This window comes from Macaca fascicularis, chromosome 6 (genome assembly GCF_037993035.2).
Source record: "Macaca fascicularis isolate 582-1 chromosome 6, T2T-MFA8v1.1".
NCBI lineage: Eukaryota > Metazoa > Chordata > Mammalia > Primates > Cercopithecidae > Macaca > Macaca fascicularis.
Window position 1 is genome coordinate 170,024,627 of NC_088380.1, and position 23,278 is coordinate 170,047,904.

Consider the following 23,278-nt stretch of genomic DNA (forward strand, 5'->3'; position numbering starts at 1 on the left):
CTTGTTAATTAAGACTGCAGTACCTATGTAAAGATAGCTGTAGATAATCTAGAAGTCTCTAGAAATAGGAAAATTGTCTCATATCACAGGGGAAAGGGAGAAGAAAGCTGACAAATTTTTAGAGTAAATCCCAACATGACCTGAGGTCTCACTTGGTGCCCATTTTGCCCTTATTCTCTAAACCTTCTTCACTTAGACCTATAATTTAAAAGATAGAAAAAAAAAATAGGGGAAAATAAAGAGGTATCTTTGGTGCAGATCCTCCTAACTTCTAACAAAAAGTCTCATGAATATTCACACATAATAACAACTGAAAAAGAGCTTAAAATAAAGTTGAACAGATACACTATTGCCAAAATCTGGGAGGAATTTCTCACAACTCTATGGCTTATGAAACTGGATAAAGAAAAAAAAATTCCTTACCCATGCGTGGGTTCATCCAGCGGAACAACCCAGAGAGAAGGTAGGAAGACATTTTATCCTCTTTCACTCTAGTCTCATGCCTGAGAGATCCAGGATCTGTACCAATAAGAAAACTCGGTGAGCAGTCATCTAGTTCGAGAGTACCACTTTGGGATGTATGGTGAATACTGTCTCCTTACACACTCTCCCAACTGGACCTTGGGATTTCTACAGTTGTCCATCATCACCCACCCGCTTTGCAATTTCAAAGGAATCCCCCATTGTGTATCATATTCATTTCTTAGGGCTGCAAGAACATTTGAAAACAAACCAAATGGCTTAGAACAACAGAAATATATTTTCTCGAAGTCTTGGAGGCTAGAAGTCTGAAGCCAAGGTGTCAGCAGGGCCATGGTCCTTCTGAGGGCTTTAGGGGAAGATCCTTCCTTGGCTCTTCCCTGCTTTTGATGGTTGCTGGCAATCCTTCATGTTCCTTGGCTTGCAGCTGCAGCACTCCAGTTTCTACCTCTGTCATGTTTTGGTCTTCTCCCCTTGTGTGTCAGTGTGCAAATTTCCTCCTTCTCATTAAGACATCAGGCGTTGAATTAGGACCTACCCTAATGATTTCATCTTAACGTAATTATATCAGACCCCGTTTTTAAATAAGGTCATCTTTCCAGGTATTTGGGGTTAGGATTTCAACATTTCTTTTTGGAGGACACAATTGGACCCACAACTTGAGTATTCTGGTGTGAGACAACACCCTGCTGCCCTGTTTTTCAGAGAAAGGAGTCCAACCCAGGCACATGACCTAATTCCAGCCCACTGGATGCGCCCACTCCATATATTAATCAAGTTAGATTAAGTGACACAAAGGTAAAAGACTTTTACATTTCACTCCCAACTGCAGCAGTAACGCCCCCTCTACCATCCCAATACTCGTACAATGTCCTAACTTCTTCCAAAGTATTAAATCCTTTCTGGCTTAAGATAACCAGAAATAGTACTTGGTATTTGGGAATGACAACTTTCAAAAATATATAAATGGGTGACACAGAATGAGGGGCTGCAGAGGTGCATCTCTCCTAGAAAAGAATGTATTCTTAGAAAAGCTAAAACAGAACGAGCCTGAAAGAAGTACATGCAAGGGTTATAATTTTTATATTTGAAATCCGCTCAAATGTGAAGTTTCCAGACAGGAGGATTTAAGAACCTCAGTACTGAAATCTGTAAGGCATTGGGAAATGAGCTACTTTCTTGTGGTAGATTTGATACAAGAATTTAGCAAACAGCGAGAAGCGCCATAAGAAAAACACACAACCCTGCTGGTAAACATTATCTGAATAAAGATCTCCTAATTTGAGGATGGATAGAGATAAAGAAAAGCAGAGATGTGCTCAAAGAATGATATATGCAAAACATTAAGAAGAGAATATCATACTGAAGAATTAAAAGAGCATTACTCTGATAGTCATTTACCAGTAGAGATAGAGGAAAAATCATTACTAATTTTATAACACCCCTCAAAAGGATGCCATGAAATTTCTATGAAATAAGAGCAGAAAATCAAAGGTAAACTAAGAAAAGGAAAAACAGCATAATGATGTGGAGACACAATTTATTAAAATTTTAAAAATGGGCCGGGTACAGTGGCTCACACCTGTAATCCCAGCACTTTGGGAGGCTGAGGTAGGTGGATCACCTGAGGTCAGGAGTTCGAGACCAGCCTGGCCAACATGGCAAAACCCCGTCTCTACTAAAAATACAAAAATTAGCTGGGCATGGTGGTACATGCCTGTATTCCCAGATATTTGGGAGGCTGAAGCAGGAGAACTGCTTGAACCCAGGAGGCTGAGGTTGCAATGAGCTGAAATTGTGCCATTGCACTACAGCCTGGGCAACAAGAGCAAAACTCCATCTCAAAAAATAAAATAAAATAAAAAGTAAAATTTAAAAATGAAATTTAAAGTATATTAAAGATTAAAATAATCAGTGGAGACATTAAAGAATAGGATTGACGATATTGTGAAAGTTGGGCAGAGCCGGGCGCGGTGGCTCAAGCCTGTAATCCCAGCACTTTGGGAGGCCGAGACGGGCGGATCACGAGGTCAGGAGATCGAGACCATCCTGGCTAACACGGTGAAACCCCGTCTCTACTAAAAAGACAAAAAACTAGCCGGGCGAGGTGGCGGGCGCCTGTAGTCCCAGCTACTCCGGAGGCTAAGGCAGGAGAATGGCGTAAACCCGGGAGGCGGAGCTTGCAGTGAGCTGAGATCCGGCCACTGCACTCCAGCCTGGGCGACAGAGCGAGACTCTGTCTCAAAAAAAAAAAAAAAAAAAAAAAAAAAAAAAAAAAAAGAAAGTTGGGCAGAGAGTTGTTTTAGATTTTGTTTTGTTTGGCTTGTTTTTCCATCCAACCAAAGGGAAACACCTACCTGGCTAAAAACACAAATAAAACAAGGACGGAATAGTGAGTAGAGTTGGTGACTCTCAAATCCTGTATTTGCCATGCACCTCTTCGTAGACTTATACAAGTAAGGTAAGAATCAAGTCAGAAATAAATTTTATGGGTTTCCTAAAACACTACAAACTGCGGTATAAACTGCTAGTTTCTTTGCCATATTTGTCTGATACTTTAAATAGCATAGGGCTTTAGATCTAAATGGCTCAACAGACCAATTTGGAGAGACGAGCCTAGCTTAATGCACATTTCCATGGAAATAGATAAACTACACTTCAACATACTGTGAAAAGATACAACACACTAAAGGTATCCTGGAAACCTCTTCTTCTTACACCACCTCCTCTACCCCTATGCATTCTCACCTTGTCCCATAAAATAGAAACTTTAATCGAAACTTCTACTCTCATTAGGAAGAACTCGACAAAAAAAAAACCTTCCACACTTCTCTTTACCCCTTATTGGATTCTCTCCACAACAAGAGAGGCTATAAATGATTGAGGAGTTTTGTGACAGTCTGAAATCCATACACCTACTTTCCCGTATTGAAGTTTTCAACTAGAGGCAATTTTGACTGCCAGGGGCATTTGGAAACGTCTCAAGAAATGTTTTACTCCCATGTTTCAGGGTGGATAGAGACCAGGGATGCTGCTAAGCACCCTATAACACAGATGACAGTCTGCCACAGTAAGGAATTATCTAGTTAGCTGGGCATGGTGACTCCTGTCTGTAATCTCAACACTTTGGGAGGCCGAGGCAGGTGGAACACTTGGGGTCAAGAGTTCGAGACCAGCCTGGCCAACATGGTGAAATCCCATCTCCACTAAAAATTCAAAAATTAGCTGGGCGTGGTGGCAGGTGCCTATAACGCCAGCTACTTGGGAAGCTGAGGCAGGAGAATCGCTTGAACCTAGGAGGCAGGAGTTGCAGTGAGCTGAGATGGTGTCACTGCACTCGAGCTCCAGCCTGGGCAACAGAGCAAGACTCTGTTTCAAAAAAAAAAAAACAGAAAAGGAATAATCCTCTAGTTCAAAATGTCCATGGTGTGGAGGTTGCTACACCACATGGAGATCTCTGCTTCTGCCTGACCCAGTTTCATGTTCTTTCTTCTTATATTGCCTACTTCTACTTTCCATCTCATGAAATTTAAAAAATAATAATAATTTAAATTAAAAAAAAAAAAGCAGGATCTTCTTAAAGTGTTCACCCTCACCTGGCTTGGTAAGTTCATCTGCAAGGAGCAGAAGACTCTGCTCACTCAGGTCTGGGAAACAATCTCTCTTTTGCTTTAGCTAGTTTGAGTTAAGTCTCTATCCCTCTACTCACTTCAAGGTCTGGCCATACTTCCTAAAACTGACTTCTCTGTGATTCTCCTCAATTTTTCACCACAAATTCCTGAAGGACATTTGAATAGATCTGTTTTCCTTGCAATTAAGCATGCCCTAAGACACATACACACTACATGTAGTTGAAAATAGCTCACACCTGTAATCCCAGCACTCTGAGAGGCTGAGATGGTAAGATTGCTTGAGCTCAGGAGTAGGAGGCTGCAGTGAGCTATGATGGCACCACTGCCCTCCAGCCTGGCCTACAGGGTGAGATCTTGTCTCTAAAATAAAATAAATAAAATATTTAAAAAATCAAAAAATTATAATTTTTTGTGTGAACAACCTCAACATTTCACATCACCACACCTAACCTGATCTTTCCTGAATGACTTAGAAGGCACTTCAGAATAATGCAATGCCTCAGAAATATGTTCTCCAACACCAAGCGTCATTAGAAGATAGATATTTTCCATTTGGCATAATATTATGAGTGGGGAGAATTTTACTGGCATTAGTAAAAAACAAAACAAACAAACAAAAAAACACGAAACTCTTCCCTTAGGAATCTAAATTGTGCTTATACTCTGGTTTTCTCTGGTCTTTTGCCTGATTTAACTTCAGTAAAATACTATAAGAAAACACACATTACTAATATAGGTGTTACAAAATGCTAGTTAGAAATTACTTATGTCCTCTACTAACCCATCGTTCACAAAACATTTATTAAAATGTTGCTAATATACACAGATCCAGTACAAAGCTAGGGAATAAATACATTATAACTGACCTTGTTAAAAAGCTGACAGTTTCATTTAAAACCTTATTGACCTCTGTGTATATGTCTTTCTAAATTATGGTTCCAACACGTTGCAGTTGATCTTTGACCTCTAAAAGGTCATTCTTTCATAAAGATTTCAACCCCATTCAGTTATAGCAGAGACTGAATCCTGAGTCCCCTGCCCACGTCTCCTCTGTCACACACATTCATGGGTGTTTGGGACATTAAGCTATTGCTGCAACTACAAGAGTTTCACTTCTTAAAGAGAAATCAATGTGAACAAATGGATCGTGAAGCATTCTGGGTATTTAGTGTAAAAAAATTATATCTACCATTCATAATAATACTGATACGTGTCAATTAGAAAGATAATGTACAATGAGATAAAAGGCTACTGGGAAAACTGTGATGATGGATAGGTTTTGTGCTTATTTGATTTTTTATTAATATAACATCACACACTAACAGGAGTCCTTGTCTCTTCACATTTTGTAGCTACAGGAGAATCTTCAGAGGAAATGAAATTTTTTTTTTATTCTACCTCCCCACAATCCTCTGAGCTTCTGGAGAAGCAATGTCAATTATACCATCATTAATGCAAATGGCATTTTAAAGAGTTTGTAAGGCAAACGGAGAATGTTAGTGCCACTCAGAAGTGCCAATGTACACTGCAGATTTCCCCCTAAAGTCTGCAGCCCATCACGTCTTTATTCACTCAGATCTAATCCGATCCACTGAGGGGACAGGCCACTGGCCTGCTCTCTGCCTTTGTCACTCAAACTCACCCATTAAAAACAATCCATTTTCTAAAGCTGGACAATGTGGAATACAGGTTTGGCAGCCAAAAGACAAAAATTCCTATATGCAGAGCAGGAAAATAAGGAGGCTGTTGCCTTTTTTGCTCCATGGGTTATTCTTATTAAAATAAAATGTGTTCCAAAGTGACTCAGAAACATGAAAATCAGCTAGTTCATAAAAAGTTATATGGGAGCTTAGGCTTTCAAATTAAGAAAACAAATGTGATAAACATGATCCCAAACTCAGTATGAAAGTGTCTGCTGCCACTAAAATGTCCTCCTTCTATTGTGTTTTCTCATGTTGTAATATTACAAAGAACCTTCTAATTGTGCTATCATGAGAATTTAGATGGTTTCAGAGTTGAATCATCTCCACTAATCTTTTGTGTAATGAAAGCTGAATTTGTAGTAACAAAGCTTAGGAGTCAATAATTTACCTTCTGATGATGAAGCATCTACCCAGTAGACGGCACTGGGCTAGGTAATGAAGAACATCAAAAAAGGGAAGATGGAACATGGAACACACAGGTCTTACTCACAAGAAGTAAGGGTATGTTAGACAAGATACAATAAATAGAATGCAAGAAAAGATGTAAAAGTGGAAATGTCACAACAAAGCAATTCTGTATACATAGTCATTTTATAAAACTCAAAAAGCATTACAGACACAAAAACAACCCATATTGAGGCTGGTTGAGATCAGCTGATGAGCCTTAAGTCTTAGGATATTTACTTTATTCTCTAAGCAATGAAGATCTAAAGAAACTTTGAGAAGAGGGGTAACATGGTGGAGCAACCAAGGAAGAGAATACTGTCAATGGTACCCCTATTGCACTAGAAAGAGAGGCTACCCACTGATGGCACCTGAATTTAGGTTGTGTGTGAACATGAGATTGTATAGTGTTGAATTGCACAGTGAAAAATACATTCTAATTTTCTTTTTTAAAAAAATACTTAAAAGGAGAAAGTCTTTGATTTGGTACTAATATTAAGGGAGGAGACCACCCCTCATATCGTCTTATGCCCAATTTCTGCCTCCAAAGAAAGAAGTAAAAACTAAAAGGCAGAAATGAAATCCACAGGCAGACAGCCCAGTGCCGCACCCTGGGCCTGGTAGTTAAGGATCGACTCCTGACCTGACTGGTTATGTTATCGATAGATTACAGACATTGTATAGAAATGCACGGTGAAAATTCCTATCCTGTTTTTTCTGATCTAAATACCGGTCCATGCAGCCCCCAGTCACCTACTCCCTGTTTGCTCAATCAATCACGACCCCCTCACAGGCACCCCCTTAGAGTTGTGAGCCCTTAAAAGGGACAGGAATTGCCCACTCGGGGAGCTCGGCTCTTGAGACAGGAGTCTGATGCCCCTGGCCGAATAAACCCCTTCCTTCTTTAACTGGGTGTCTGAGGAGTTTTGTCTGCAGCTCGTCCTGCTGCATTTCTTGGTTCCCTGACCAGGAAGTGAGGTGATTGGCGGATGGTCAAGGCAGCTCCTTAGGCGGCTAAAGCCTGCCCTGTGGAACATCCCTACAGGGGACTCCAACCAGCCCAAGCGACGCAGATCCTGAGAGCGCTCCCGGGTGGGCATTTGCCCCGGTGGGACGCCTGGCCAGAGCAGTGTGTGGCAGGCCCCCGTGGAGGATCAATGCAGTGGCCGAACACCGGGAAGGAACTGGTACTTGGAGTCCAGACATCTGAAATTTGGTAAGACTAGTCTTGGGAACTTGCCCACTCCATTTGAGTGGAAGCGTGGCCTGATCACCCACGACGTGCCTTTAGCAGCACTTTGGTTTGGTTTTGGTTTTGGTTCTGACTTGGTTTGAATTGCTTGACGGGACCGGTCTTGGGAACTTGCCCACCCCATTTGAGTGGAAGCGTGGCCTGATCACCCAAGGCGTGCCTTTATCAGCACTTTGGTTTGGTATTGGTTTTGACTTGGTTTAAATTGCTTGACAGGACTGGTCTTGGGAACCTGCCTACGCCATTTGAGTGGAAGCGTGGCCTGATCACCCACAGTGTGCCTGTACCAGCACTTTGGTTTTTGTCTTGACTTGGATTGCTTAATACTTTGGTTTTGGTTTTGACCCAGCTTAGATTTCTTGATACTCTGATTTTGGTTTTGATTCTGGTTTGGCATAAACTGTAAAAGTGTGTGTGTGCCCTTTTTACCCATTCTTTGTTTTGTGGTGTGTGTGTGGTGTGAGCGTGGTGTTTTGTCTCAAAGAAACATGGGTCAGGCACAAAGTAAGCCCACCCCACTAGGAACTATGTTAAAAACTTTCAAAAATGGATTTAAGGGAGACTATGGAGCCACCATGACACCAGGAAAACAGAACTTTATGTGAGATAGACTGGCCAGCATTAGAGGTGGGTTGGCCATTAGAAGGAAGCCTGGACAGGTCCCTTGTCTCGAAGGTATGGCACAGGGTAACCTGTAAGTTAGGGTAACCAGATCAGTTCCCATATATAGATTCTTGGTTACAGCTAGTTTTGGACCCCCCACACTGGTTAAGAGGACAGGCGGCAGCAGTACTAGTAGCAAAGGGACAGTTAGTTAAGGAAGGTCCTTGCTCCAACCACCGAGGGAAGTCGGCACCAAAAGTCCTGTCTGACCCAACACCAGAATAATCATGGCAGGAACTGGTACCAGCAATACCCTCTCCTTATCGGGAGGAAGGGCTCCTCACCCCTGAGCCCACAGCACCTCCACCTCCACCAGATGACCACACCCCTAGACCACCCAGAGTAGACAAGAGCGGAGGTGAAGCCGCAGGAGAAATTTCTCCCTTGGCAGCTCGCTTATGGCCCATGATTGGAATCCAAATGCCCCTAAGACAGCAGCAATATACTGGGGTAGATGAGGATGGACACATGGTGGAAAGGTGTGCCTTTGTGTATCAACCTTTAACCTTTGCTGACCTCCTCAATTGGAAAAATAATACTCCATCTTACACTGAAAGGCCTCAAGCTTTTTTTTTTTTTTTTTTTTTTTTTTTTTTTGAGACGGAGTCTTGCTGTGCCCCAGGCTGGAGTGCAGTGGCGCGCGATCTCGGCTCACTGCAAGCTCCGCCCCGCCGGTTTCACGCCATTCTCCTGCCTCAGCCTCCCAAGTAGCTGGGACTACAGGCGCCCGCCACCTCACCCGGCTAATTTTCTTGTAGTTTTAGTAGAGACGGGCTTTCACCGGGTTAGCCAGGATGGTCTCGATCTCCTGACCTCGTGATCCGCCCATCTCGGCCTCCCAAAGTGCTGGGATTACAGGCTTGAGCCACCGCGCCCGGCCAAGCCTCAAGCTTTAATTGACTTGCTCCAAACTATTATACGGACTCATAATCCTACTTGGGCTGATTGCCACCAGCTGCTCATGTACTCTTTAATACAGATGAAAGGCGAAGGGTGCTCCAGGTGGTGGCTAAGTGGCTAGAGGAGCACGTCCCAGCCAATTACCAAAACCCCCAAGAATATATAAGAATTCAACTGCCAGGAACAGACCCCCAATGGGACCCGAACGAGGGACCAGACATGGAGAGGCTAAGATGGTACCGTGAGGCATTAATAGAAGGTCTAAAGAAAGGGACTCAAAAGGCTACAAATATAAATAAGGTCTCTGAGGTCATCCAAGGAAAAGAGGAGAATCCAGCGTAATTCTATGAAAGACTGTGTGAGGCTTACCGTATGTACACTCCTTTTGATCCAGATAGCCCTGAAAATCAGCACATGATTAACATGGCCTTAGTCAAAGCGCAGAAGATATCAGAAGAAAATTGCAGAAACAGGCTGGGTTTGCGGGTATGAATCACAGTTACTGGAAATAGCCAATCAAGTGTTTGTGAATAGAGATGCAACAAGCTGCAGAGAAAGCCATAAGGAAGGCGAACACCAGGCTAGGCGAAATGCCGACTTACTGGCTGCGGCCATTAAGGGAATTCCCCCGAAAGGCGAGGGAAAGAGGGGTTCAGGGAAGAATACTCAGTCTAATTGCTCATGCTTGCAACGTAACCAGTGCACCTATTGTAAGGAAATAGGACATTGGAAAGATAAGTGTCCTCAACTGAAGGAAAAGCAAGGTGGTTCGGAACAAAAGACCTCAGACAAAGACGAGGGAGCTTTGTTCAATCTGGCTGAAGGCCTATTGGACCGAAGGGGACCGGGCTCAAGTGCCCTCAAGGAGCCCACGGTCAGGATTACAACGGAGGGCAAGGACATTAAGCTTTTGGTCGATACTGGTGCTGAACATTCAGTAGTGACCACCCCGGTCGCCCCCCTTATCCAAGAAAACCATTGATATAATCGGAGCAACAGGAGTTTCCACTAAGCAGGCTTTCTGTCTACCACGGACCTGCCTGGTGGGACATGAGATAGTTCACCAGTTCTTGTACATGCCTGGCTGCCCCTTGCCCTTGCTGGGAAGAGACTTGCTTAGCAAGCTGAGAGCCACCATCTCCTTTACAAAACAGGGCTCTTTACAGCTCAAGTTACCAGGAAAAGGAATTATCATGGCCGTTATGGTCCCCCAGGAAGAAGAATGGAGACTTTTTCTAACCGAGCCAGGCCAAGAGATAAAACCAGCTCTAGCTAAGCAATGGCCCGAGTATGGGCAGAGGAAAATCCTCCAGAACTGGCGGTCAACCAAGCCCCTGTACTCACAGAAGTTAAGCTTGGGGCCCAACCATTTAGACAAAAGCAGTATCCGGTTCCCAGAGGAGCTCTCGAAGGAATCCAGGTTCATCTCAGGCGCTTGGGAGCCTATGGAATTATAGTTCCTTGCCAGTCTCCATGGAACACCCCCCTCCTGCCTGTCCCTAAGCCAGGGACCAAGGACTACCAGCCAGTACAGGACTTGCACTTGGTCAACCAAGCTACAGTGACTCTGCACCCAACGGTTCCTAACCCTTACACATTGTTAGGGCTGCTGCCAGCTGAAGACAGCTGGTTTACCTGTCTGGACATAAAAGATGCTTCTTTAGCATCAGACTGGCTCCTGAGAGCCAGAAGCTGTTTGCCTTTCAGTGGGAAGATCCAGAGTCAGGTGTCACTACTCAGTACACTTGGACCCGGCTTCCCCAAGGGTTCAAGAACTCCACTACTATCTTCGGGGAGGCCCTGGCTAGAGACCTGCAAAGGTTTCCTGCTAAAGACCTAGGCTGCATCTTGCTCCTGTACGTGGACGACCTTCTGCTGGGACACTCCACAGCAGTCGGGTGCGCAAAAGGGACGGATGCCCTGCTTCGGCACCTGGAGGACTGTGGGTATAAGGTGTCCAAGAATAAAGCTCAGATCTGCAGACAGCAGGTATGCTACCTGGGATTCACTATTCGGAAAGGGGAACGCAGCCTGGGGTCAGAAAGAAAGCAGGTCATCTGCAGCCTATCGGAACCTAAAACCAGAAGGCAAGTAAGAAAATTCCTAGGAGCTGTGGGGTTTTGCAGATGATGGATTCCAAACTTTGCAGTACTAGCCAAACCTTTGTACAGGGTTACAAAGGGGGGTGACCGGGAGCCTTTTGAATGGGGCCTCTACAACAGCAAGCCTTTTGTAAGTTAAAGGAAAAACTTATGTTGGCCCCACCCTAGGACTACCAGATTTGACAAAGCCCTTTACACTCTATGTGCCAGAAAGAGAAAAAATGGCAGTTGAAGTTTTAACCCAGACTGTGGGGCCCTGGCCAAGGCCAGTGGCCTCTCTCTCAAAACAACTAGATGAGGTTTCCAAAGGCTGGCCACCATGTCTAAGGGACCTGGCAGCAACAGCCCTGTTAGCACAAGAAGTAAATAAACTAACCCTTGGGTAAAACCTGAATGTAAAGGCCCCCCATGCTGTGATAACTTTGATGAATACCAAAGGACATCATTGGCTAACAAATGCTAGATTAACCAAGTACCAAAGCTTGCTATGTGAAAATCCCCACATGACCACTGAAGTCTATAACACCCTAAATCCCGCCACCCTGCTCCCAGTATCAGAGAGCCTGGTCAAGCATAGCTGTGTAGAGTCTATTCTAGCAGACCGGACCTTCGGGACCAGCCATGGGCATCAGTAGACTGGGAGTTACACGTGGACGGGAGCAGCTTCGTTAACCCACAAGGAGAAAGATGTGCAGGATATGCGGTGGTAACTTTGGATGCTGTCATTGAAGCCAAACCATCCTCACAGGGCACTTCAGCCCAGAAGGCTGAGCTCATTGCTTTAACTCGGGCTCTAGAACTCAGTGAAGGTAAGACTGTAAACATCTACACTAACTCTCAATACGCCTTTCTAACCCTCTAAGCGCATGGAGCATTATATAAGGAAAAGGGTCTGTTAAATTCTGTGGAAAAGGACATAAAATATCAACAAGAAATTCTACAATTATTAGAGGCAGTGTGGAAACCTCAGAGGGTGGCAGTCATGCACTGCAAGGGACAACAGCGAGCCTCTGCCTCAGTGGCCTTAGGAAAGTCTCAAGCTGATTCAGAAGCTCAAAAAGCAGCATCTACCCCTTAACAGGCATCAGTAGTAGCCCCCTACTCCCTCAAACACCTGACCTGGTACCTACCTATTCTAAGGAAGAAAAAGACTTCTTCCACACAGAAGGGGGCAAGTAATAAAAGGAGGATAGATCAGACTGCCAGATGGGAGGGTAGCTGTGCCGTTGCTAGGAGCCACAATCGTATTGGCCGTGCATGAAACCACTCATCTAGGTCAAGAGTCACTTGAAAAACTGTTAGGCCCGTACTTCTACATCTCACACTTGCCAGCCCTTGCTAAAGCCGTAGCACAACAGTGCATTACTTGCCGACAGCACAATGCCAGGCAAGGCTCCACTGTTCCACCCGGCATACAAGCTTATGGAGCAGCTCCTTTTGAGGATCTTCAGGTGGATTTCACAGAAATGCCGAAATGTGGAGGTAACAAGTATTTGCTGGTTCTTGTGTGTACTTACTCTGAGTGTGTGAAGGCTTATCCAACAAGAACTGAAAAGGCCTCCGAGGTAACCGTGTGCTTCTCCGAGATGTTATTCCTAGGTTTGGACTGCCCTTACTAATCAGCTCAGATAACGGGCCGGTGTTTGTGGCTGACTTGGTACAGAAGACAGCAAAGTCATTAGGAATCACTTGGAAGCTATATGCCACCTACTGACCTCAGAGTTTCAGAAAGGTGGAGCGAATGAGTCGGACTGTCAAAAATAGTTTAGGGAAAGTATGTCAGGAAACAGGATTAAAGTGGATACAGACCCTTCCTATGGTATTGTTTAAAATTAGATGCACTTCTTCTAAGAAAACAGGATACTCCCCTTATGAAATACTGTATCATATGCCCCCTCCTGTACTACAGGAGCTTCCAGGCACTCCCTGAGAGTTAGGTGAAATTGAATTACAGCAACAGCTACAGGCTTTAGGAAAAATTACACAAACAATCTCAATTTGGGTAGATGAGAGGTGTCCCATCAGGTTATTCTCCCCAGTTCACCCTTTCTCTCCAGGTGATCGCGTGTGGATCAAGGACTGGCACGTAGCCCCTTTGCGGCCACGGTGGAAAGGACCTCAGACCATCATCCTGATCACCCCCATGGCTGTAAAGGTAGAAGGAATCCCAGCCTGGATCCACCACAGCCGTGTGAAACTGCAGCCAATGAAATCTGGGAGGCAAAACCGAGCCCGGACAATCCCTGCAAAGTGACTCTGAGGAGGATGACAAGCCCTGCTCCAGGCACACCCGGAAGCTGACTGGTCTATGCACAGCCAAAGCATGAGGAGAATCACCGTGGGACTCATTTTCCTTATAACTTGGACTTGTATAGTAAAAACTTCCACTGATTTTCCCAGCATGGAAGACTGCTCTCAGTGTATACATTAGGTTACTCAGGTAGGACAAGTGAAAACAATCTTTCTGTTCTGTAGTTACTATGAATGCCTAGGAACTTTAAAAGGAACACGTTTATATAATGACACTCAGTACAAGGTATGTAGCCCATCCGACCAACCAGATGTGTGTTATGACCCCTCTGAGCCTCCCATGTCCACAGTTTTTGAAATAAGATTAAGGACTGAAGACTGGTGGGAACTCAAATGATACAAGTAAAGTATTAGCCAGAAGAAAAAGGGGTGCCCAAACACGTAATCTTGAAATTTGATGCCTGTGCTGTCATTAATAGCAATAAGTTAGGAAAGGGATGTGGCTCTTTTAGTTGGGAAAAAGGCTTTATCACTGAAAATAAGTACATTTGTCATGAATTAGGACTGTGTGGAAATGAATGTGGATACTGGTCTTGTATCATTTGGGCCACTTGGATAAAAAATGAAAAGGATCCAGTTCACCTTCAGAAAGAAAAAATGGCCCTTCCTGCACTAAGGGACAGTGTAACCCCTTAGAGCTAGTAATAACCAATCCCCTTGATCCATGCTGGAAAACAGGGGAGCGTGTGACCTTGGGAATCGATGGGGCCGGATTGGATCCTCGAGTAAATATCTTGGTTCGAAGAGGAGTTTACAAACGCTCTCCTGAGCCAGTGTTTCAAACTTTCTATGATGAACTAAATGTACCAGTACCAGAAATTCCAGGAAAAACAAGAAATTTGTTTTTGCAATTAGCCGAGCATGTAGCCCAGTCTCTCAATGTCACTTCATGTTATGTATGTGGAGGAACTGTAATGAGAGATCAATGGCCATGGGAAACCCAAGAATTAGTACCTACAGACCCAGTTCCTGATGAATTCCCGGCTCAAAAGAATCACCCTGATAATTTCTGCGTCCTAAAAGCCTCAGTTAATGAACAATATTGCATAGCTAGAGAAGGAAAAGAATTCACTCACCCTGTAGGATGACTTTGTTGTCTGGGACAGAAACTGTATAATGGTACCACAAAAACAGTCACTTGGTGGAGTTCAAATCAAACAGAGAGGAATCCATTTAGCAAATTCCCAAAGTTGCAAACCGTGTGGACCCACTCAGAGTACCAGGACTGGACAGTCCCGCTGGATTATATTGGATATGTGGGCATAGAGTTTACGCCAAATTACCTGACCAGTGGGCAGGTAGTTGTGTTATTGGCACTATTAAACCATCTTTCTTCCTACCGCCCATAAAAACAGGCAAACTCCTGGGTTTCTCTGTCTATACTTCCCACAAAAAGAGAAGCACAGCTATAGGAAATTGGAAAGATGATGAATGGCCCCCTGAGAGAATCATACAATATTATAGGCCTGCTACTTAGGCATAAGATGGCTCATGGGGGTACTGGACCCCCATTTACATGATCAACCAAATCATACGGTTACAAGCTGTCTTAGAAATAATCACTAATAAAACTGGTAGAGCCTTGACTATTCTGGCCCAGCAAGAAACTCAGATGAGAAACGCTATCTATCAAAATAGATTGGCTTTCTACTACTTGCCAGCAGCTGAATGAGGGGTCTGTGGGAAATTTAACCTAATTGCCGTCTACAAATAGATGATCAAGGGCAAGTAGTTGAAGACATAGTTAGAGATATGACAAAACTGGCACATGTGTCCGTGCAAGTGAGGAATGGACTTGATCCTGGGGCCATGTTTGGAAAATGGTTCCCAGCACTAGGAGGATTTAAAATTCTTATAATAAGAGTTATAATAATAATAGGAACCTGCCTACTACTCCCTTGTTTGCTACCTGTACTTCTACAAATGATAAAAAGCTTCATCGCTACCTTAGTTCACCAAAATGCTTCAGCACAAGTGTACTATATGAATCACTATCAATCTGTCTTGCAAGAAGACATGGGTAGTGAAAATGAAAGTGAGATCACCCACTAATAAAATGAGTGAGAGTCTCAAGAGGGGGGAATAAGGGAGGAGACCACCCCTCATATCATCTTATGCCCAATTTCTGCCTCCAAAGAAAGAAGAAGTAAAAACTGAAAGGCAGAAATGAAATCCACAGGCAGACAGCCTGGTGCCGCACCCTGGGCCTGGTAGTTAAAGATTGATCCCTGACCTAATCAGTTATGTTATCTATAGATTACAGACATTGTATAGAAATACACTGTGAAAATCCCTATCCTGTTTTGTTCCGATCTAATTACTGATGCATGCAGCCCCCAGTCATGTACCCCCTGCTTGCTCAATCACGACCCTCTCACACGCACCCCTTTAGAGTTGTGAGCCCTTAAAAGGGACAGGAATTGCTCACTTGGGGGGCTCAGCTCTCGAGACAGGAGTCTTGCCAATGCCCCCAGCCAAATAAACCCCTTCCTTCTTTAACTCGGTGTCTGAGGAGTTTTGTCTGCAGCTCGTCCTGCTACAATATGATATTAACATCTCTCCAATACTTGTTACTATTCTTTTCAACAAAGAGAGCAGGCAATCACATCCACTTTGAATTCAATAATATTGTTTTTATGAAATTTGCACTTACTTTTACAGTTACCATCTATTTATGGTGATATTTCCTCTTTATATACATATTGAACAAATAAAAGCTTCTATAAAATACAATTAAGATTAGCCAATTTAATGGAAAAATTATTCAGCATGTGCAACTGAGTTAAATTTACAAAACATATACCTAGGCTAGGAACCACTAACCGTTTTCTTTTTTCCTTTCAGAGACGAAGCCCTGCTCTGTTTCCCAGTCTGCAGTGCAGTGGTGAGATCATAGCTCACAGCAACCTAGAACTCCTAGGCTCAAGGGATCCTTCTTCTTTAACCTTCTGACTAGTCAGGTAAGATTACAGGCCCTCACCACCACACCCAGCAGCTGTGTGTGTGTGTGTGTGTGTGTGTGCGTGTGTGTGTGTGTGTGTGTAGATAGGGCCTTGCTATGTTGCCCAGGCTGATCTCAAATTTCTGGCCTCAATCAGTCCTTGTGCCTTGGTTTCCCAAAGCACAAGGATTACACACACAAACCACTATACCCAGCCAGCATTTTCTTAAAGAAATACTTACACATGTGCAAAAGAATGTTCAAATACGTTCACCACAGCATTGTTGTAATACAGCAGTGGTCACCAACCTTTTTGGCCCCAGGGACCAGTTTAATAGAAGACACGGTTTTTTCATGGACTAGGGGTGGGAGACGGTTTTGGGATGATTCAAGCATACTACATTTATTGTGCACTTTATTTCTATTATTAGTGTGTCCGGAATTGGTGGGTTCTTGGTCTCACTGACTTTAAGAATGAAGCCGCGGACCCTTGCGGTGAGTGTTACAGTTCTTAAAGACAGTGTGTCCGGATTTGTTCCTTCAGACATTTAGATGTATCTGGAGCTTCTTCCTTCTGGTGGGTTCATGGTCTCGCTGTCAGGAGTGAAGCTGCAGACCTTTGTGGTGAGTGTTACAGCTCTTAAAGGCAGCACGTCTGGAGTTGTTCGTTCTTCCCAGTGGGTACGTGGTCTCGCTGGCTTCAGGAGTGAAGCTGCAGACCTTCATGGTGAGTGTTACATCTCATAAAGGCAGCGTGGACCCAAAGAGTGAGCAGCAGCAAGATTTACTGCAAAGAGCGAAAGAATGAAGCTTCCACAGTGTGCAACGGAGCAGGTTGCCACTGCTGGCTCCAGGAGCCTGCTTTTATTCCCTTATCTGGCCCCACCCACATCCTGCTGATTGGTCCATTTTGCAGAGAGCTGATTGGTCCACTTTACAGAGAGGTGATTGGTCCTTTTTGACAGAGTGCTGATTGGTGTGTTTACAATCCTGGAGCTAGACACAGAGTCACAGAGTGCTAGTTCTCCAAGTCTCCACTAGGTTAGCCAGTTACAGAGTACCAATTGGTGTATTCACAAACCCTGAGCTAGACACAGAGTGCTGATTGGTGCATTTACAATCCTTGAGCTAGACACAGAGTCACAGAGTGCTAGTCCTCCAAGTCTCCACTAGGTTACCTAAATACAGAGTACCAATTGGTATATTCACAAACCCTGAGTTAGACACAGAGTGCTGATTGGTGTATTTACAAACCCTGAGCTAGACACAGAGTGCTGATTGGTGCACCTACGATCCTCGGCTAGATGTAAAAGTTCTCCAAGTCCCCATCCAGTTCAGGAGCCCAACTGGCTTCACCCAGTGGATCCTGCACCAGGGCTGCAGGCAGGGCTGCCCGCTAGTCCCAAGCCACGCCTGCACTCCTCAGCCCTTGGGCTGCCCATGGGACTGGGCGCCATGGAGCAGGGGGCGGCACCCATCAGGGAGGCTCAGGCCATGCAGGAGCCCACCACAGGGGGAGGAGCTCAGACATGGAGGGCTGCAGCAACCGGGCCCTGCGGGGGGCGGCGGGGGGGACACAGCTAGGGCCCAGCGAGAATTTGAATGCAGCACCGGAGGGCTGGCACTGCTAGGGGACCCGGGACAACCTCCACAGCTGCTGGCCCGGGTGTTAAGCCCCTCACTGTGCGGGCCGGCCTCTCCCTGTGCAGGGCCCCCGAGCCCGTGCCAACGCCCACCGGAACTAACACCAGCCCACGAGTGCAGCCCCGGTTCCCACCCGCGCCTCTCCCTCCACACCTCCCGGCAGGGAGAGTGAGAAGGCTCCGGCTTCACCCAGCTCAGAGAGGGGCTCCCCCGGTGCCATGGCGGGCTGAAGGGCTCCTCAAGCACTGCCAGAGTGGAAGCCGAGGCTGGGGAGGCACTGAGAGTGAGGGCTGCTAGCACATTGTCACCTCTCCTTAGTATATTGTAACATATAATGAAATAATTATATAGCTCACCATAATGTAGAATCAGTGGGAGCCCTGAGCCTGTATTCCTACAACTAGACAGTCCCATCTGGGGGTGATGGGCAACAGAGACAGGTCATCAGGCATTAGATTCTCATAAGGAGTGCGCAACCTGGATCCCTCGCATGTGCAGTTCACAATATGGTTCACACTCCTATGAAAGTCTAATGCTGCACTGATATGACAGGAGGTGGAGTTCAGGTAGTAATTCAAGCAATGGGGAGTGGCTGTATATACAGATGAAGCTTCATTCGATTGCCCTCTGCTCACCTCCTGCTATGCCACCCTGTTCCTAAAAGGCCACGGATCATCGCCCCGGGGTTGGGGACACCTATAATAGAGGAAACATGAAAACAAATTGAAAGTTCCTAAATAGACAAAAGGACAAATAAAGCATAGTACCAGTATTCTAGAATACTAGGCAGCTGTTCAAAGGATGGGAAATATCTACATGTGTTTATGTGGCAAGATTACCAATTTTAAAAATGAGCAAACAGAAACAAGCAACTCATAAAGCCATATATTTGGCATGATCCCAATTATTTTTTGAAATGTATACATATATAAGCAAGTGCATGCAAATGCACAGGAAAAGTACTGGAAAAATAATTATCCAATAGTTAAAATTGTTCATCTCAGAAGAGGTGAAATATGGAATCCAAGGGGAGGGAAAAGACAGTCACTTTTTTTCATATAATGATAAATTGCTTGAATCTTAAATTCATGTCATACATTGTCATGTATTTTTGAATGATTGGTGTAATTTTTAAAAGAATTAGGAAAACGAGAGAGACCTTCAGGTAAATTTCTATTTATTTTACTCTTTCCCAAAACTACACTAAAACATCAGAAAAGAACTTTTTAAAGGGCACAAAATCATAAGGACAAACAAAAAAGCAACAACAGCAGCAAAATTTTGAAAGCTGGATGAATGGTAACTGACTAAAGGGTTTAAAGAAAGCTCAATCCTAAACCAGCAGTGGAAGCAGCCAAGAAAAAAGCAAATATGCTTTGCAGAATCTGCAAAGTCTCTGGAATTGGCAACATTAGGCCCTCTGGGAATAGATATGAACGTAAAATTAAAAACAAGAGAATTGTTTGAAATACCATTAAAGAAGTAGTAAGAGAAATCTCAGAAACAGTTACATCCCTGATTCCTTTCCTACTTCAGTCAGTCTGTGCATCTTACCTGCCCCAAAAGGATAAAGGAGGCTAACTCTCTAGAGCAAATAAGAAAAGCTTACTCTATAGAGAGGAAAATAAAAGGCATAGGTATGGGTAGAGACAATATATGGAAAAGAGGGATTCTCCATTAGGAATTCCCTCAGTGAAAAAACTCATTAAGATCAGAAACCCCACACATACCCTCAGGAGATTCCTGTCCGTTGTTTATTGCCCCACTTTTGAGGGATCACCAACATCCAAAAAAAGAATAAAAGTGACTTGGAGGCAACAGTCTTTACAGAGAGAATAAAACCTCAAATAAACTCTCCTATATTTAAAAGATTAGACAAGCTATAATATATGTGAATACAACAGTGTACTATTAATAAAAGAAGAAAGAGGGAGAGGTAAGAAGAAAAAAGAACACAACAAAAAAGAACTACTGAGAACAACTATACATATATATATATACACACACACGTTTATGTTTATAGATGTATGTATAGGGGTGTGTGTGTGTGTGTGTGTGTGTAACTCGTTGGAATACTTGAATAAATAAGGTGAGGAAATCTCCCAGAAACTGAACAAAAAGACCTCAGAGAATAGTTGTGCCTGTATCTATCATGTACGTGTGCTTTTTCCCAGAGTGGACTGCTTGCAGCTTAGTGCAGTATATCCCATTTGCTCATCTTGATATTCCAGTTTCACAGTTTCCTTTAACACTTGGCTTTCCACTATCACCTCAAGGGCTGATTCCTTCCATAGAGAAGTTCCAGTCTGCGTTCCTCATTTTGGTTTTAAGTCCGATTTCTCAATCTAACAAATGTTAAAATGGAAATATCTTACTTCCCTGCTTTTGGCCCCAGAAGAGGGGGAAGTCAACGCCTATAAAAGGAAGGAAAGAAAGAAACTAGTGTTATTTCTGTCAATCTCTTCCTCTTGAGTGTAAGCTGCATGACTCAGGGACTCTGCCTAGAATAGTACTGAAGGCAACAGAACAGCATAAAACAATATTTTTGAATGAATGAATGAATGAACAAATATAAGCAAGATACATATGGCTTTTAGAGGTGCCATTGCAACCTCGAAAAAGAATGGGAAAAGTAACGTGAAAACCACAAAACAAAACAGGAAGGCTCTGATAAGCACAGATTTTCTGTTTACACTTACTTGGAAAAAAATTCAAGGAAGGTGTCTGTAGAGTTAAGTGTCTGTAGAGTTAACTCCATTTCCCCAAGTCTAGCTCCAATCAGTCAGTCTCTGTGAAGGCTTTCTTTACATGCATACCTGTGGACGTGGGATTCCTACCTATTATGTTATACCCTTAGAAATATCCCCTACATGGTCTTATATCCTGTACTCTTGCCTCACGATAAGCATTTTTTTCCCCTTCTTGCAGATGGTTTAACAGGCTGTGAGTTATTCTTTTTTACTTAATATTTTCTTAATTTTAGTAAAGAAATACATCCAGGTAACTTTAAAGTCACAATTAGATGGTGGGGTAGGGACTGGGCCACTTGGTTGGGGAGCACCCAACTGTCAGCCTGTGTGGGTCCCTCCTCCTGGGCATAAAAAAGCCTGGCTGTCAGTATTGTAAAAGCATTTCAGAAGAACAGGAATGAGGTATCTCACCATCCAAGTTACAGATATTCAGCATCTCACCAGCACCCTAGCTATACAAACCTCTTCAATGTGAAGCTCCCATTATCTACCAGGATGGACAAGGGACAGGTTCCAGGCTAGGAGGATTGAGAGAGATGATCTGGGAGTCTAAATGCTCATTACACCAAAGTTTAATAAATCCCTTGATTTTTACTTCTTTTCATGCCCCATTTTTAAAGGTGCCTGGTATCTCCAATTGCTAATTCTTTCTTGATTCTAGAACATCATTTTTTTTTCTCTTATTGGCTTCATTCACTGCAGACTTTAGTTTCAGATTTTTCAAATTGGTTAACTCAGCTTCCATCTGCTTTCAGTTTCCAAAATGTTGTTAACTTCTTTCCGGTGTTGTCATCTTCTCTTCTGTTTCATTTTTTAAAATGAGTACATACTTTTTATTCATTTTGGGAGGTTTATGAGAGTGCAAAGATAAATGCCTGTGTTCAATCCTCCTTCTTATTCAATGTCCTTAAGCCAATGGCTATGTGCCTTTCTAAGACACAAGTTGTATGTTTGCACTGAAAAAAGAAAATTTATACTATCCTTAAATCTCTTCTTAAAGGACTCTTTATTTAGAAATCGTGTGTCTGCTTCTTAGGATTTTATAAAACAATAGTGACACAAATGAGGAAAAGGAATGTGATGAGTGAGTGTCACCAAAGGCCCAAAATTTCTGCTTTAAGGAAAATAATGAAGGAGACAGAAAATTTACTCCCCATAACACACATGCACATGCCTCCAGGATAGTCCTCTTTCCAAAACTGTAGCAGATTTGGTGTAAGAGAGGAGACCACCCCTCATATCGTCTTATGCCCAATTTCTGCCTCCAGAGAAAGAAGTAAAAACTAAAAGGCAGAAATGAAATCCACAGGCAGACAGCCCGGCGCCGCACCCTGGGCCTGGTATTTAAAGATTACCCCTGACCTAATCGGTTATGTTATCTATAGATTACAGACATTGTACAGAAATGCACTGTGAAAATCCCTATCTTGTTTTGTTCCAATCTAATTATCGGTGCATACAGCCTCCATCATGTACCCCCTGCTTGCTCAATCAATCACAACCCTCTCACACACACCTCCTTAGAGTTGTGAGCCCTTAAAAGGGACAGGAATTGCTCACTCGGGGGGCTCAGCTCTTGAGACAGGAGTCTTGCCGATGCCCCCAGCCGAATAAACCCCTTCCTTCTTTAACTGGGTGTCTGAGGAGTTTTGTCTGCAGCTCATCCTGCTACAGTGTAGTGCTGGTAATCCATCATCCTTTATTTGTCGATGTCCATGACTTGGTGCCACATCAGCTGAGGGGCAAAGACTTTTCAAAAACTTGAAGAATCCCATATTTAGCAACTTGCAGATGCCATGCTGGTAATCTCTGGGAGGTGACTTGGCACTGTTGCAGACAGGAAGTAGATGGAAAATGAAGCCATCTGACAAGTCTCTGTCTCTTACAAATGCAAATATCCTTCAATTTGCATTTCACTCGGGAACACAGGACCCAAGTAAGACCTTCCCCACTGAAACAACAGCCTTGACCCCAAATAAGGGACAGATTGGAGGGGCTTGCTGAATGTCAGTTTTGGTGCATTGATCCTGATCCTATCACATTGCTTGAAGTTAATTACTATGATATTCTACTAATGACGCTGACCACTTTCTCTGTCATCCTGGTTCCTGGTTCTTAGTCCTGATACCGCAGGTGGTAATGGTTAATATTGAGTGTCAACTTGATTGGATTGAAGGATACAAAGTATTCCTTCTGAGTGTGTCTGTGAAGGTGTTGCGAAAAGAGATTGACATTTGAGCCAGTAAACTGGGAGATGCAGACCCAACCTCAGTCTGGGTGGGCACAATCTAATCAGCTCCCAGTGTGGCTAGAATAAAAGCAGAAAGAAGAACATGGAAAGACCAGACTGGCTAAGTCTTCTGTTTCATTTTTCTCCATCTGTTTTCTTCCTACTGCCTGGATGCTTATTCTCTTTCTCCTGTGCTGGATGCTTCCTGCCCTGGAACATGAGACTCC

General features: G+C 43.8%; 1 long non-coding RNA gene across 1 annotated transcript in view; it reads right to left on the reverse strand.

Moving 5' to 3' along the window:
• Positions 1–423: 423 nt before the first annotated feature.
• Positions 424–23,278, reverse strand: part of LOC135971159 (uncharacterized) — a 136,002-nt gene continuing 113,147 nt past the window's right edge. The window contains exon 3 of the long non-coding RNA XR_010587237.2: positions 424–519. This is a non-coding gene — a long non-coding RNA (uncharacterized lncRNA). The remainder of the gene's footprint in view (positions 520–23,278) is intronic.